At 37.2% G+C, this 11,656-nt stretch overlaps 2 pseudogenes; both read left to right on the top strand.

Annotated features, from left to right (window-relative positions):
• The first annotated feature begins 645 nt into the window (after positions 1-645).
• LOC101685783 lies at positions 646-1,321 on the top strand (annotated as a pseudogene).
• Positions 1,322-2,202: 881 nt separating this feature from the next.
• LOC101686077 lies at positions 2,203-11,261 on the top strand (annotated as a pseudogene).
• Positions 11,262-11,656: the final 395 nt, after the last annotated feature.

Below are 11,656 nucleotides of genomic sequence, written 5' to 3'. Positions count from 1 at the left end.
TCACAGCAGATCTGTCTATAAAAATTTGACAGGCCGGAAGACAGTGGCAGGAAATATTCAATGTACTGAGTGGGAAAAATATGCAGCCAAGAATACTTTATCCAGCAAGGCTCTCATTCAGAACAGAGGGAAAGATAGTTTTTTTCCAGTCAAACAAAAGCAAGCCCTGTAAGAAATATTAAAGGGACTCTTTGAGTGGGAAAGAAAGATCAAAAGCAACAAAGACTAGGAAGGAACAGGGAACATCACCAGAAACACCAACTTTACAGGTAACACAATGGTCCTTAATTCATATCTATCAATAATCACTCTGAATGTAAATGGACTAAATGACATAAAGTATCAGAATGGATTAAAAAAATAAGACCCATCAATGTACTGCCTACAAGAGAATTATTTTAGACCTAAAGACATCTTCAGATTGGAAGTGAGGGATATACATTCATCCTTGGGCACCATAGGTGACACAGGCACCAAGATGTCCAACTAAGTGGTCTGCTGGGAAGCTAGGAGCTTCCTAGGAGCTCACATGCTAGGAGCTTCACAGCTTTGGGATCACAGCTAGAAGGTTGGCTCTCACAAGTACAGACTATAAAAGACCTGCTAAAGCCATTATTGCACCCCACTCAGGATAGCCATACTGTGGGTCTTGTGCTGCTCATGCTTACAAACAAGTGAGTCCATCTGTTACCCAGAGAATTTTCATCCTTGGGCCTTCAGACACCTCTATATGTCCTTTATATTGACCAAAAGATTTATGAAGAATTACGGAAGACAAGAGTGTTTGAACACATGTCTCTGCAGAGAAATAAAGATGAGCACAGTATTGAAATGCTTTTGCCTTATACAGCTAAAGCCATGGAAAGCCATAAGGATGAGTTTACATTATTCTTGTACTGGATGGAGCTCTGACTAAGTCAAAAGAACAGGAATTCAAAAAAACTCTTCAGTAAATATCTAGGGGATCCTAGTAATCTCTTTGTGGTTTCTTCTGGTTTTGGCCATTGGGGTCTAAGTTTCTATTACAGTTACTATGATGAACCCAGGAGAGATTTATAGATCCATTGGACATCTAGAGAAAATGGATGTGAGTATGACAGAACAACCAGATCCTGTATCTTTTAGCAATTACTTAAAGAAATACCATAATCCTGTATGTGGAAGACGTCCCATTGTGGTGTTATTAAATGCTATCACAGAGCTCCAGAAGAACAGAATCAATATGAGCCTTTCCTTTTTGAATTATGGCCAGTTAGGCCAGTGTAGGAACTGGCAAGACAGTACAGTGAGTTATTCAGGGGGACCACTCATGGTCCACTGAAGCTCTGAATCCTCATGGATGGAAAAAGGACAGTCTCTTCAACAAATGATGTTGCGAAAACTCAGGGTGCCTGGGTGGCTCACTTGATTAAGCGACTGCCTTCAGCTCAGGTCATGATCCCAGGGTCCTGGGATCGAGCCCTGCATCAGGCTCGTTGCTCAGTGGAAAGCCTGATTCTCCCTCTTCTTCTGCCTGCCACTTTGCCTACTTGTGGTCTCTCTCTCTCTGTCAAAAAAATAAAATCTTAAAAAGAAAAAAAAAAACCCAAATGATGTTGGGAAAAGAAGACGGCAACATGCAGAAAAATGAAACTGGACCACTTTCTTACACCATACACAAAAATTAATTCAAAATTGGTGAAAGACCTAAATACAACATAGGAAGCCATCAAAATCCTAGAGGAGAACACAGGTGGCAACCATTTTGACATCAACTATAGCAATATTTTTTTTGTATTTTATATATATTTTAGATATGTTTCCTGAGGTAGGGGAAACAAAATAAAAAATGAACTATTAGGACTTGAACAAGATAGAAAGCTTCTGCACAGCAAAGCAAACAGTTGACAAAATCAAAAGACAACTAGCAGAACGGGAGAAGGTATTTGCAAATGACATATCTGATAAAGGGTTAGTATCCAAAATCTATAAAAAGCTTATCAAACACAAACACAAAAAAACAAATCATCCAGATAAGAAATGGGCAGAGACATGAATAAACATGTTTTTCCAAAAACATCCAGATGACTAACAGACACATGAAAAGTTGCTCAACATTAATCATTATCAGGAAATACAAATGAAAATCACAATGAGATACCACCTCACACCTGTAAGAATGGCTAAAATTAACAACTCAGGAAATGACAGATGGTGGCGAAAATGCAGAGAAAGGGGGACCCTTTTGCCTTATTGGTGTGAATGCAAACTGGTGCAGTCACTTTGGAAAACAGTAAGGAGTCTCCCCAAAAGTTAAAACAGAATAGTCTCCCAAAAGTTAAAAAATAGAACTACTCTCTAATCCAGCAATTGCACTACTAGGAACCAAAGGATACAAAAATATAGACTTGAAAGGGTTTGTGCACCCCAGTGTAAGTCATTTCACTTCCATTAACTGTTTTGGCTTTAAAAATAGACTGGTTAGTTTCTCACTTCCTGGACTGATACATTATATACCTGAAACATTCTAGTTCCTTTCTGTGGCTATTATTATTATTATTATTATTAATTTTCATTTAAATTATAAAACATTTCAAACTCACCTGAAGTTTTGATATCCTTTTGGTCTGTTGGAAAGGCTACCTTTAGAAACCTTCATCATGAATCCTACCAAACTCTGGTCTCAAATCCATCTACTCAAACCTTACATTCTAGGTTAACTAGGCATTAAGCAGTATTATTTCTGTATCACTTTATCACTGATTTTTATCATTCTATGCGAGTTTCTTCAGATTTCTATTTTGATTCCCTGATTCTTTGCACATGACTTCTTTGAATGCAATGCCCTTCTAACCACTGCATACCCAGAAAATCAGTCAGTCCTTAAATTTCTACAAAGAAGGTGCTTCCTCTGTAGATACATTCCTGAACTTCCAGCCTATGTGCACCACTGGATTTGCCCTGAAATTTTCACATCGTTTATCTACCTGTTTCTCCCAAACCAGACAAGAATTCGTCTGAGGGAAAGTACTGAGATCCACTCAGCATATATTCAACAGGATCTGATGAATTCAAAGAGTCCAATATATGTTTTATAATTAGTAAATGAAAAAGATCAATTTAAAAACTCGTTAATTCAGAATAATGGAATTTTTGCCAAGGCTGATTTTTTAAAAAGTCTGAATTCTAGGATATTTTATAAAACACTCACTATATTAAGTAAACAGTTCTATTAGCTTCAAATATAGTAAATATTTTAAGATAAAACTAAAGGCTAGTTAACTAGCAATATGTGTGCAAATTAATTTCTAACAAGTCACAATTCATATACATTACAATACCAGGTCATTAATGCAACAGTTTTTTTCTATGAAAAAAAAAAAAAAAAAAAAAGGTTGCCGATGTGTAGCTCCTTAATGGGAGATACACAGATATAGAATCCTTGATTTCCTGAGACTAGGGCTTTAAAAGCTATTCATGTTACTTGAATTCCACATCCTTAATGGTTGATAAACAAGCAATTATTTAAACTTTTTTTTCAAGAGGTATAGATTTTTTCAAAAAAGAACTATTATCCACAAAAGAAAATGTCCATGTAAAAGGAATTTTATTAAACATTCATCTTCCATGATTCCATATAGTCTAGTTCTGTGTTCTCTATGTTCTGTATGATGAAGGCATTTATAAATTGAGGGAAAAGCAAAAAGTTAGATGTAAGAACATTTGACCCCATAAAGGATTTAAATATTTTTAGTGTCAGCTGTAAATCTGTTTGAGGTGCCCAGCCTTTTAGCGAATCAGTTTTAGTAAGGGGTTAGAGAAAAAGAAAGAAGATGAAGGCAAAACACGAAATAATCTATTGCCATCATTAATTTAAGGTTGGCCAAGTCACTGACAAAGTTGCCTAAGTATTTGAGGAGTCTTAATGTGACAAATAAAATGATGAAGTTCTGAAAGATAGTGTCATCCCCTATGAATTTAATTTGTTTTTGTGTGGGGCGCTTGAATATTGCTTTTCAGGGTACTGGAAAAGAATAAACATACTTAAAGCTGCATGGAAGGGATCATTCACTCAACCTAGGTAAATAGTTTACCTCACAGAATAGATTTTTCATCTTTTCACTAACCAATTTATTACTAGGTCTTCTGTTTTGCATGGTGTTTAGTAATTGGTTATCAGCACATGAAAAAAAAAGATGGTATTATTCTATCCAGTTATTTATAATATATGCTCAAAATAACCCAACAAAATATCCCTGAGCAAATTTCAAAGAGAAAAATACAAAATCACCTATAAGCAGGATAAAAAGCTTAGAACTCGCTTTCTGAGGAAAGGGCGACACTTAAGTAATATGTTATAGAATTTATACATCAGTTACCACCTAATCTGTTTTTTCTAGTACTTAGTCTGGTTTGGACATTTAGTATATTTTTGTATATCTTTTCTTTTTTTATATTTACTGGGTCCTTATTACATGTATATTTTAACCTGTAATTACAGGTTTATATTATATATCTTATTTTTTAATAAGCCAAATGAATAAATAAAATGTGATTCTTACTTTTTTTATGATTCTTACTTTTGCTAACCTTTCTGATCTTGTCTTCTGCAATCACAACTTTTGTTATTACTAATATTAATAATAATAACTACTTTCTCCCTCACTCCAAAAAAACAATAGTAATGTGAACATTATATCATATTTTCAAAAATCCAGAAACATAGTTGAAATAAGTGAGCAATTCAAATGTATTTTAGATCAATAGTTCCTCAAGGTCTAAAAGCTCTTTGGAAATAAGACTGAGTTACATGTTAATTTAGAAACAATTATTGTCAGTTTTTCTTTATCTTATAGAATTCCTGAATATAAACCCAAATCCTCTTTGTTTGCTGTTATGAAGATATAGATCTTATCTTCACACACAAGGAATATAACAATAATACACACTATATTTGTAACTCATTGCACATTATTAATCTCTGCTCAAATCTCACCCTTTTTCATGTAATCTTTCTACTTTAAAATCTTATTATTCATTTATACAAATCTACCAATTCACTTATATCACTATAGTGATAGCTTAATCTCTAAATGCTTATATACATATGCCTGCATCCCTGTAGATTTCATTAGGACTTGGGGCTGGGGCACGAAGAGTTTTTCACACCTCTGATATTTGCATCTTCCTTAACAGTTCCTAAGAATTTATTTTATGATTTCTTCATGTAGAGCCATAGATTTTTTTCTAAGTTATTAGAGCACTTTTATGCCTTTAATTTTTTTTTTTTTTTATTCTTCCTCTACCTCAACTAGAAGGCAGAGACAGTAGCTAACATTTCCTTAACAGTTAAGTAAATCCTTACCTGGGGGCTGATTAATCAGCTGTGTATGTGGAGATTTTTATGTGACTCAATGAGAGACTATACATAAACAGAGCAGCCTTAGCAGCCTCACTTCTGTTTCATCAAGAAAAGTGCCATTTGGGGTGCCTGGGTGGCTCAGTGGGTTAAAGCCTCTGCCTTTGGCACAGGTCATGATCTCAGGGTCCTGGGATTGAGCCTGCATCGGGCTCTCTGCTCAGTGGGGAGCCAGCTTCCTCCTCTCTCTCTGCCTGCCCCTCTGCCTTCTTGTGATCTCTGTCTGTCAAATAAATAAATAAAACCTTAAAAAGAGAGAGAGAGAGAGAGAGAGAGAGAGAGAGAAAAGAAAACTGCCATTTGAGTAGAAGGGAGTGGTAAACAATGGAAGGACTGAAAATAGTTGGCAACAAACTTTGGTCACCCTTGGTGAAGGGGCCCTCAGTTAAATACTCAACTGCCTTTAGCCAGACAACAGCTGAAGGGGAGAGGAGTTGTGACAACTGAATCCCTCAGATATCAGTCATTATTTTTTTTTAAGATTTTATTTATTTATTTGACAGAGAGAGATCACAAGTAGGCAGAGAGGCAGGCAGAGAGAAAGGGGGAAGCAGGCTCCCCGGCAAGTAGAGAGTCCGATGTGGGGCTCGATCCCAGGACCCTGAGACCATGACCCGAGCCAAAGGTAAAGGCTTAACCCACTGAGCCACCCAGACACCACAGTCATTATTATTTTTGTAGCTACCCTCAAAACCACAAATGTATAGAATAATTCATATTTATCAAATACATATTCCAAACCGTATTTAAAAAATCAGGGGGTGCTTGGGTGTCTCAGTCAATTAAGTGTCTTCCTTGGGCTCCGGTCCTGATTCCAGGATGCAGGGATCAAGCCACATTAGGCTCCTTGCTCAGTGGGGAGGCTGCTTCTCCCTCTCCCCTACTCCTCTCTCTCTCTCAAATAGATGAATAAAATCTAAAAAAAAAAAAAAAAAAAAAAAAAAAGAAATAAAATAAAACAAAAAAATCAGTTTTTCTCTCCTCCCTCAATTCAAATGCTTTTGCAATGTAAACCTCTACGTGCATAAAAATAATCATAGTAAAGTTCCACAGCACAGTAAACTGCATTTAGTAGTACGTTTTCTGTTAATTTCCATTTTAAAAAATGGATCATTTTTTTCAACCCTATCATCGACAGTGTGTGTATAAGGGAATACAAAGTTGAATAGAACTGATTTATGGCTCAGACGTGAGGAGGTCTCGGCGGTCAGCCAAATGCACAACGGATGGCAGCTTTGAAGCCTCACATGGCAAAAGAGATTTGTTTCAGGTCAGTACTTAAAGTGGTCACACACAGATACACACTGGCAACCAAACATTTACCCTCTAGGCAAGATGAATCTGAAGCATTTCCTCAAATATGTAAAGTGCTTATGGTCATAATAGAAATTGGCTCAGGACTGAAAATAGAACTTAACTGATAGATTCTAAGTTTGTCAACATTCAGACTTCTTTGCCCATCTCACAGGGGGAATTCTGATAGCCAGGCAGACCTACACACTTAGCCAGAGTTTCATACATTTCTCTGCAGAGAAATTCTATAGGAATAGAGAAAACATCTCCACATCTCTGGTTGTATCTACCTAAATGGAAATCTTGTTTGTCACAAGGCAGGTGCCTGATTCCCTTCCTAATGTCTCACATTTAAACATAAAGAAGACTAAAAATAACCACTATTTGATGAGAGCTTTTAACTCAAAAAGAGCCTAAAATAATAAAAGAACAAATGAACTAATGGAGGGAAGGTGGGTGAGAAAGAAAATCCATCCACAAAACAAGAACAAGTTGCTGTGTGTATTACTTTTCTGTTGCTGTGGGGTAAATTACCACGAACCTGTGGCTTAAAACAACACAAATTTATTACCTTACAGTAGCTCTGCTCAAGGTCTTGCAAGGGTGTGGTCAGGAGTTGGCCAGGTCTGGGGTCTTATTTGAAGTTCAGACTCCTCTTGCAAGCCAACTGGCTGGTGGAGAATTCACTTCCTTGTGATTATAGGACTGAGTGAGATCCCTGATTTTTTTGCTAGCCATAGATCAGCAAAAGAGAGAAGCTAGCTCTTTCTCATTTCCTAAAGAGCACCCAACAGTTCCTTCTCAGATGGTCCCCATAATCCTTTTTTTTTTTTAAGATTTTGTTTATTTATTTGACAGAGAGAGATCACAAGTAGGCAGAGCAGCTGGTGGGGGTGGGGCGGTTGGTGGGGGGGTGCGGGCTCCCTGCTGAGCAGGGAGCCCTATTCAGGGCACTATCCCAGAACCCGGAGATCTTGACCTGAGCGGAAGGCAGAGGCTTAATCCACTGAGCCACCCAGGCACCCCTCCCCATAACCCATTTTTAACCTGAATGCTACTAAACCAGCAGGAATACAGATCTCTGACTTTTATCACTGACCAATGTGCTCCCTTTTACGGACTCAAACTGATTACCTCAAGCCTACCTACTACAATCTTCCTTTTAATTAAGTCAAAGTGTACTGATCAATAACTTAATTACTTGTGCAAAATGCTTTCTTTCATGTAAAGTAATATGGTCAAGAAAACAATATACCATCATACTCTTAGTTTCCTCTGAAATGCCCAAATTCCCACACCCAAGAGGAGTTAATCATTTAAGGTGTGTACATGAGAAGCCCAGAATTTTGGAGAACATCTTAGAAATCTGCCCACAACACTTTGGAAATGAAAAATATCAGAAAACAAGAAATAGCTCTTTATTTCATAAAATATAATTGCTGAAAAAATTAAAGTAGAAAATTTGAAAGACAATATCAAGGAAATAGAATGTGCAGAGAGAGAAGAGGAGAGAGAGAGAGAAAGAGAAAGAACAAAGAAAACTATGGGCAAAAATTAAGAAACTTAAAGATACTATATAGAAAATTTAATATTCAAGTAATTATTGTTTTATAAAGAATAAAGAAAATTCCAAGGAAAAGAGTATTAAAGAAAAAATCAAGAGAACTTCCCTGAAATAAAGAACATACATTTATAATTGAAAAAAATCTTGAGTAGGATGGGAACTGCTCATTATTAGCTTTCTGTTACCATTTGATTTTTTTCTAATAATGTTCTGTTGTACTTTTAACTTTTTAACCATATAAAAGCATCTTCTGCAGCTGTTTGTTGGGTCATAATTGAATTTCAGATATTCTTCTAGAAAAAAACACTATTGCAATATTTTGTTAAATAAACACAAAAAGCTAAGCTTTTATTTTTTTTTTTTTTAAGATTTTATTTATTTGTCAGAGAGAGAGAGGAAGAGAGAGCATGCACAGGCAGACAGAATGGCAGGCAGAGGCAGAGAGAGAAGCAGGCTCCCTGCCAAGCAAGGAGCCCGATATGGGACTCGATCCCAGGACGCTGGAACCATGACCTGAGCTGAAGGCAGCTGCTCAACCAACTGAGCCACCCAGGCATCCCAAAGCTAAGCTTTTAATGTAGAATTTTACCCTCATATAGCATATACTTTTCCCCACAACTAACAAATTGAAACATCTTGATTTCTGGCTTTTTCCAGTGATTATATTGTCTGCATGTGTTTTTATTAACTATATTAAATAAAGCCTACATCTGTAGTACTTTTGTGGGATTAAAGCATTTTCACTTTCATTATGTTAATTATCCTTCCAATTACTCTGTGATAAAGGCAGAGTAAATACTCATTAAATATTAATAATTATTAACATTAAATATTCATTCTATTTTTTAGATTACAAACCTGCATTTCAGAGAGTTAAATATATACTCAGAATCTTGGTTTTTTTTTCTTAGAAACAATATTCTAACATTAGTATAGTATATTGCTCATCACACCACAGCTTTTCCTTGTTAGACTATAATACTTTTTTTTTTACTTCTTAATTTCCAGACGTGATGTCATTTTGATAATTATGCCATTTTGTTTATCTAACTGACATTTTTTATTTTAAATATACCACTATGTACATCCACCCAGTGTCATTGTGAAAGGCAATTGCCTTGATTTTTATATAATTGTAGGTAGGAAATATTAAATATATATATATTTATATACTTATAGTACATTTACAATTTTGTTTCTACTTTGTCCAAAAAAAGTGCATGAGTCTATATTTGCTCTACAGAATTCCTCAGTATATTAGAATATATACCATGCCTCTTAAAAGAAATGCATACACCAAAAGATCCACATTTGAAAAATCAAGAAAATAGGAGGCAAGCATTAGCTTATTGGAGATTCCTTCAGTCCTCCATGCTCCATTTCAGAAAACTTCCACACTTCTCATTCTGTTCTTAGGCTATTATAAGAGAGTGGTACTGAGAACTATTGGTTCTGTCCTTGGAGAGCTATTAAATATGAGATTTCCCTTGGAGTCATTTGAAAAATGAACTCAGACAGGAGTTAAGAAAGGGGAGAGATGAAAGTAGACTCCAGTCGTGGAGAGAAAAGGTGATGACTCCCGCAGAAAGGAAAAGTAGTTCACTTCTTCTCAAGCAAAATCAGTGAGGGTTTGTGATGGTCATAAACGCATCCTAGCATCACACAGGCAGCCGAACAGCAAGTATATAGTGGTTACAAGATGGATCCCAGAAGAACAATTCCATTTGTCGCATGAGAACTTTAGGGAGCCAAAACATCACAAAAATCTGAACAGGAAGATCCCCCACATCTTTAGGCGTGTAACTACTTTTCAGATACAAAATACATATATATCCAAAATTTGGCACCACAGAGAAAGTGGGCTTGCCAATTTCATAAAGAACAGATGAATTGATGTTGTTTTACTTTACTTAAATGTATTTAATATGACTCTGCAATAGTTCCTGTCCAATGTCTCAGCTACTTCCAGTAGTGCTAAGAAAAATGAACTATGCCATATTCTATAAAGCTAGTTACTTAGAAAATTGTTGCAGACAACAATAACAAACTGCAATGCTACAAATTCTATTTAGAAAGTTTTGTCCATCTTCCTGTATAACAAACACTTATTGAGTCTTGCCAAATTGCCAACAGAAGTGCCAAATAAGGACTGGGTTTTGGTGTTTCACACAGTGCTGTGGCCAGAGACCAAGAGCTGACACAGAGACACTTGAAGTTCCCTTAGCAGAAGAGAAATGGAGGAGCCATAGAACATTAAGGATTAATTCAGGAAGACCCAAGACCGTGAAGGACTTGCCTGCTGTCTACACTGTTTTCCAGTCAGAGGTTATTATTATGACAGACTATGAAACTTTTATCAAAATCCCAGGCTGTTGGAAGCAAGGTCTGGTCCTTCGAACTCACATGTCATCCTGTTGCATGAATGAGCCCTCTGAGATAGCAGAAGTCAGAGAAAAAAATGTCAGGGGGAAGCTTATTGGCTGACAGGTGAAAAATGATAGGATAAATGTATACTGCTCCATGAAAGTTGTCAACCAAAGCACTGAGAAAGGCCTTGACACCAACAACGTTATCACTGAGTAAGAAGAGAGGCAGAGGCAGTCCTTCCATGATTACACTGGGCAGATCACCCTCAAGACTGTCCTGCACACCACCTACAAGCAATGTGGCTGTAAAAACTACTTTGCAAAGGATCGTTTTATGCAACCATGAGGAACTAAATATTCTCTGATGCCTGATGAGGAAGAGGAGAAGGAAGAGGAAAAATCAGCAGAATCTGAGAAGCCTGACCCGATGAGGGATTCTAGAAAAAGAAAGAAGCTCCTCAGCTTCCTTCACACAGTGAGACCTGCCCTCAGTTTTGAAAGTAATGGAGACTGGCTGCTGCTGCTGCTGCTGCTGTTGCTGCTGGAAAAGAAGAAGAAGTGAAGAAAGAGAAGAAGAGGAAGGAAAAGCAGCAGCAGCAGAAACAATGACAGCACAAGGATTGAGAGTGACAGTGAATAGGGGTGGTTGAGAGAAGAAGGAACCAAGAGCCTTGTGCCTTGAAGCCCTAGCTCCTGGAAAGACTCAATGGTGAGAATATGGTCTCCCATCCCATTGACTTCTCTCCCATGGGAGATGGCTTCTCCCCCGGGGCCACAGGTTTGGCCCCAGGTAGGTTTGGGAGTTAGATGACAAAAGCATCTGTCTGAATGAGTTGTCATTAACTTATCACTCTTTGCAACTGACCCTTGCAGCTCATCCATTCATTGACTCAACTTCATTTAGGGAAGGTCCTATTACCCTCTCCAGTTGCCACTGACAGAGTCAGATTCCTGTACAGGAATCCAGGCTAGAGCCACAGGTACTGCTCTGCAGGCAAGCCTGGCTGTAGTTGGAGAACAGTGATGGGTCCCTCC

Source organism: Mustela putorius, unplaced genomic scaffold, assembly GCF_011764305.1.
Source record: "Mustela putorius furo isolate JIRA1106 unplaced genomic scaffold, ASM1176430v1.1 tig00003863_pilon_pilon_pilon, whole genome shotgun sequence".
Lineage (NCBI taxonomy): Eukaryota > Metazoa > Chordata > Mammalia > Carnivora > Mustelidae > Mustela > Mustela putorius.
Note: the sequence above shows the minus strand (reverse complement) of the source record. Positions and strands in the feature narration are given on the sequence as shown.